Source organism: Myotis davidii, unplaced genomic scaffold (assembly GCF_000327345.1).
Source record: "Myotis davidii unplaced genomic scaffold, ASM32734v1 scaffold530, whole genome shotgun sequence".
Lineage (NCBI taxonomy): Eukaryota > Metazoa > Chordata > Mammalia > Chiroptera > Vespertilionidae > Myotis > Myotis davidii.
This window is the reverse complement of record NW_006282272.1, coordinates 1,062,093-1,068,100: the sequence shown is the minus strand read 5'-3', so window position 1 is coordinate 1,068,100 and position 6,008 is coordinate 1,062,093. Positions and strand designations below refer to the sequence as shown.

At 48.1% G+C, this 6,008-nt stretch overlaps 1 protein-coding gene across 1 annotated transcript in view; it reads left to right on the top strand.

The window, feature by feature from the left end:
• ATP6AP2 (ATPase, H+ transporting, lysosomal accessory protein 2) overlaps positions 1-6,008 on the top strand; it is a 33,895-nt gene that overhangs the window by 4,383 nt on the left and 23,504 nt on the right. The window lies entirely within an intron of this gene.

The following is a 6,008-nucleotide window of genomic DNA, read 5'->3' as shown; positions in this document are numbered from 1 at the left end:
AGAGAGAATCATGGATTGGCTGCCTCCTGCACGCCCCACACTGGGGACCAAGCCCGCAACCCGGGCACGTGCCCTTGACCAGAATCTAACCCAGGACCCTTCAGCCCGCTGGCCGATACTCTGTCCACTGAGGAAACCGGCCAGGGTGGATGGTCAGATTTTCATATCCCTGCAGCCATCACTCAGTGGTGGACCCTGAAGGGTGGGAGAGCTGAGAGCAAGGCCGTGTGACCAGTTCTGCCCTGAGTTGTGAGATGAAATGACAGGTGTCACTCTCCGGTTCACAGTCCATGTGGGAGGGACCACAAGGGCATGACTCATTAGGGGTGAGGTGCGTTAGGCGCCGCCAGTCCACCACAGCGGTCAGACACCACTGTTTCTTCCAGGCGCCCATTCATTCATCACACCTTTCTGAGCACCTTGCATGAGCCCAGCATTGAGCTGGGCTCCGGAGATTAGAATCTGAACAGTCAGGGTCAAGGTGCTCTATATGCCCCAGGGGAGGTGGGTGCAAGCAAACATCGCCATGTACTGTGTTCATTTCTGCAGGGGGGGGAGCACCGCCTGGGGAAGTCTGGAGGAGATGACATTGAGCTGGCCCCTTTATTTTTAAATATATTTGTATTGATGTCAGAGAGGAAGGGAGAGAGAGAAACATCCATGATGAGAGAGAATCATGGACCGGCTGCCTCCTGCACGCCCCACACTGGGGATGGAGCCCACAACCCGGGCCTGTGCCCTGACCGGGAATCGAACCCTGGCCTCCTGGTTCATAGGTCGACGCTCAACCACTGAGCCACGCCGGCCAGGGCTGAGCTGGCTCTTAAAGGGCAAGTAAGTGGTTACCAAGCAGACAGGAGGCAGAAGGGCTTCTATGAAGAGGAAGCCACACCTCCGAGGACACCGGTCAGAGGGGCTGGAGTGTAGGGTGTCCGGCGTGCGAATGCCAAGCTGAAGTATTTTGATTTGATGATGAAACCTGGGCGAGCAGAGGAGGTTTTGTAGCAGAGGAGTGTGAGCGGAGACGGCCTTTTGAGGAGAATGCCTGCAGTGGGAGGGAAAGATCAGAGGTGGCCCAGATAGAGGCCGCCGCATGAGTCCGGAAAGGGACCATGAGGCTCAAACCAAGGCACCGGGGTGAGGACGGAGACCAGAGACCAGACTGGAGCAGAAGTTCTGGGGTGAAAGGGGAGGGGGCCTAAGGATGCCTAGTTCTGGGTGATTGGCCTCAGTTCTTCAGACAGACGCCTAGAGTGCAGACCGCCGGTCTATTAGGCTCTGTAGCTTGATGAGAATTTGTTTATTCTAATTCTCTGCTTAATAAACAGTTTTCTGCTCTATAATCTGGTCTGTGAAGGAGATCGATGGTCCTGGAAGAATGTCCTGAGCAAACCAAAGGCCCGTGTTCAGGACCAGAGAGAAATGTCTAGTCAAAAGCACGGGCTGCTGTTCTCTCTTACGCTGTTGCTAAGGAATTAGGTCCCAATTGCACATTTTGGCTGATCTCCTTCCCTCCGGAACAGATGGATACATTTTCTCTCCTACCTTCAAGATATAAGGGTAGAGGTTACAGAATTTGCTGGTAGATTGAATGTAGCATGTGAAGGCTTTGGGCTGAGATGGGGAAGCCTGGGGGAGGAGCACATTGGGGGAGGTAGGAGTTTAGTGTTGGATGTTGATGAGCTATTAGGCATGTAGGCGGAAAAACGGAGAAAGTGGCTGAATATATTAACATAAAGTTCCAAGACAGGATCCGGAATGCAGCAAAGAAAGAAAGATGAAAAATATAAAAGAGGGGTTCATAGATATGGAGGATAGAACAACACAGTCTAATTGAGTGTTTGATTGGCATCTGAGGAGGAAATAAATGGAAGAAAGGCAATATTTGAAGAGATAATGGCTGACAATTTTCCAAAATTATTGAAATGCATGAATCTTCAGATCCAGAGCCCAACAAGTTCAAACAGGAGAAAAAGCAACCCACATTGAGACACATCACAGTGAAACTGTAGAAACCAAAGAAACAACAGACTCTGAAGCAATTACCCAGAAAAGAATGACAATTGGGATGTCAACATAGTTTCCAACAGCAACAGGAGAAACCAGAAGACAGCTAAATGCTCTTTTTCTAAAAAATCATAATAATTCACATATCATGCAAGCCATTCTTCTAAAGTGTGCAACTAAGTGGTTTTTCATATATTCACAAAGTTCTGCAACATCACCACCGTCTCATTCTGGAACATTTTCATCACCCCAAAAGACTGCCCCTCTCCCCCTGGCAGGCACTGACCTACTCCCTAACCCAGGGGTGGGCAAACTTTTTGACTCGAGGGCCACAGTGGGTTCTTAAACTGGACCGGAGGGCCGGAACAAAAGCATGGATGGAGTGTTTGTGTGAACTAATATAAATTCAAAGTAAACATCATTACATAAAAGGGTACGGTCTTTTTTTTCAATAGTTTTATTCATTTCAAACGGGCCGGATCTGGCCCGCGGGCCGTAGTTTGCCCACGGCTGCCCTAACCCTATAGATCTGCCCCTTCTGAACATGTCATGTAAATGGAATAGTACAATACGTGGTCCTGTGTGCCCGGCTTCTTTCACTTGGCATCATGTGTCCGTGCTTCATTCCTTTTTATGGCCAGATGATATTGCATTGCATGGATAGGCTCCATTTTACTTCTCTGTTTGTCAGTTGGCGGGCATTTGGGCTGTTTCTAACTTGAGGCTATTATGAAAAAAGCTGCCATAAACATTCATGTGCACGTTTTTCTGTGTGGGCATGTTTTTATTTCTCTTGGGTGTACACCCAGGAGCGGGATTGCTGGGTCAGATGGTAACTCTGTGTTTACCATTTTGAGGACCCGCCAAACTGTTATCCAGGGCAGGTGCACTACTTTCCATGCCTCCCAGCACGGTATAAGGGTTCCAGTTTCTCCATAGCCTTGTCAACACTTATTATTATCTGTCTTTTTTATTGTAGCCATTCTAGTGAGTGTCAAGTAACATCTCATGTGGCTTTGACTTGCCTTTCCCTGACGGCTAATGAGGTTGAACATGGGATTACTGGCCATTTGTATATGTTCTTGGAGAAATGTCTATCCAAATCCTTTGCCCATTTTTAATTGGGTTGCCCACCCAAGGATATTTTTCCTTTTGTTTTTTAGAGAGAGGGGAATGGAGGGGGAGAGACAGAGAGAGGAGAGATATTGATGTGAGAGAGACACATTGATTGGTTGCCTCTTCCACCAACTGGGGCCTGCAACTGAGGCACGTGCCCTTGACAGGAACCCAGTGGGGAGTGTGCAGGAGGCAGCTGATCGATGTTTCTCTCTCATCGATGTTTCTAACTCTCTATTCCTCTCCCTTCCTCTCTGTAAAAAATCAATAAAATATATTTTTTTAAAAAAAGAGTTCTTTATATATGCTTGATACTAGACCCTTATCAGGTATGCTTCTCAAACGTTTTATCTCATTCCATGTGTTGTCTTTACACTTCATTGATGATATTCTTTGAACCAAAAGAACTTTTAGTTTTGATGAATTTTTGTATGTGGTAGAAGGGAGGAGTCCAACTTCATTTTCTGCATGTTGGTGTACAGTTGTCCAGCACTATTTGTTGAAAAGATTGTTCTCCCCCTCCCCCCATTGAATTGTGTTGGCACCAAATGCTGTCTTTAAAGTGCCGAGAGAAAATAACCATCAACTGCACTTCAGGGAAAAGGGTAAAAACGTGACATTTTCAGAAAACAAGCACTGAGCGGTCTTACCAGCAACTGACCCCCCACGTAAGGACCTCCTGAAGGGATGCGCTTCCGGGAGAAGGAAGGAACATCGAGATGCAAGAGGAGATTTCAGCAGCAGCCACATCCTGCAGCCACAGCAGCCTGCAGCGGCCAGGCAGCCACCCCTGGGTGAGTGTCTCTGCGGGCCCACAGGGGAACCCTGCCAAAGACCAGCTAGCAACACCCACATCTCCTGGGAGGGAAGAGAAACACACCCATCAGAAGCCCACAATCAGAGATGAATGGGCGGGGGGGTGGGGGGGGGGTTGCCCACCCACATAGCTGTAAGGAGACGGGCATCTCTCCCTTCTCCAAGCTGCGCCGGGGTCCCGCTTCCATTCCTGGGTGGTGAGACCTGTCAGGCATAAGCCACGTGTCTGCCACACTCTCTCCCCGTCCCTTCCTCCCTCCCTTCCTGTTTGCTTCCTTGTTGATGACGGCACACTAAATCTACTCTAATGGATCACAGACTTATTCGCCCACCTTTCTAAAAACATTTCCCACAAAATCCAATGGTATTTAACACCAATAGAATGGACCGCGGGTACTATGGTCACAAAGCAGACAAAACCATTTTAATATATGGAAATATGGAGTTGCCCGAAGACCGTGGTCGGCAAACTGCGGCTCGCAAGCCACATGCGGCTCTTTGGCCCCTCGAGTGTGGCTCTTCCTAAGCCTTAGGAGTACCCTAATGAAGTTAATAACAATGTACCTACCTATACAGTTCAAGTTTAAAAAATTTGGCTCTCAAAAGAAATTTCAATCGTTGTACTGTTGGTATTTGGCTCTGTTGACTAATGAGTTGCCGATCACTGGCCTAAGACGTGAAAAAATGCAGAATTCCTGTAAAGTTCAAAGGTCTTTAGACGTAGGCAGGAAGATATGTAAATACCTTTTAAGAGTCAAAGAAATAAAGACTCAATTGTCCAAAGGAGAAGGGGCTTGCAGTGGTGAGCACACAGTGGAGTATGCAGATGTAATATGACAAAGTTGTACCCCTGAAATCTATGTAATGTAATTAAGCAATATAACCCTAATAATTGTTTTTTTAATGGCTAAAATAAAATGTTGCAAAGTGAGGGGGGAAAAAGAATCAATTGGCTTACACAGCCTGGGTGGGGCTTGCAGACTTAAGTGAGACTAAAAAATTAGGTATAATGTCGGGGTCCCATGACCACCCCTTAAAGTTATAGAAGCATTGACATAGCAACTCTAAATGTCAACATGGGCTCTTTTTGCAACCTCAAGCATGCTGAGAAGATGATATAGTGGTTTCCGTAGTGGGAGTGAGAGGAATTGCCCAGCTCTCTGCAGCTACAGAGCTCACGTGTGGCCAAACTTCTGGTCAAAAATAACTTCAGCTCGGCCAGTGTGGCTCAATGTTTGAGCATCAACCTATAAACCCAGAGGTCATGGTTCAATTCCCAGTCAGAACACATGCCTGGGTTGTGGGCTTAATCCCCAGTAGGGAGCATGCAGGAGGCAGCCGATTCTCTCTCATCATTGATGTTTGTTTCTCTCTCTCTCTCTCTCTCTCCCCCCCCCTTCTGCTCTGAAATCAATTATATATGTGTATCCTATATAATAAAAGCCTAATATGCTAAGTGTCTGGTCGACCGGTCAGCCATTCAACCAATCAAAGCATAATATGCTAATGATATGCTAAGGCTGTTCAACTGCTCGCTATGATGTGCACTGACCACCAGAGGGCAGACACTCCAAACAGTAGGTTAGCTTGCTGCTGGGGTCCAGCCAATCGGGACTGAGCAAGATGGGCCAGAGACGCCCTGGAGCCCTCCTGAAGTTCCTCCCGGGCTGGCCAACCTCCCATGTCTCTCCCTGGCCCCAATTGTGCACTGGTGGGGTCCCTCAGCCCGGTCTGCACCTATTGCCATCCAGGACCCCTCAGGGGATGTCGGAGAGCCAGTTTCATTCCGATCCCACAAGCCAGGCCGAGGGACCCCACTGATGCACAAATTTGTGCACCAGGCCTCGAGTATCTATACTAATAAAAGGGTAGTATGCTAATTAGACCGGATGTATTCCAGACGTCCTTCCCTGACGAAGCCGGGGGCAGAGGGAAGCCAGCCTGGGTCCCAAGTGCCAGAGGGAAGCTGGTGCCGACATGACAGCCAGGGGAAGGCTACTCTTGCATGAATTTTCATGCATTGGGCCCCTAGTATAGGATATAAAAGGCTAAGTGACCAACCATATGTC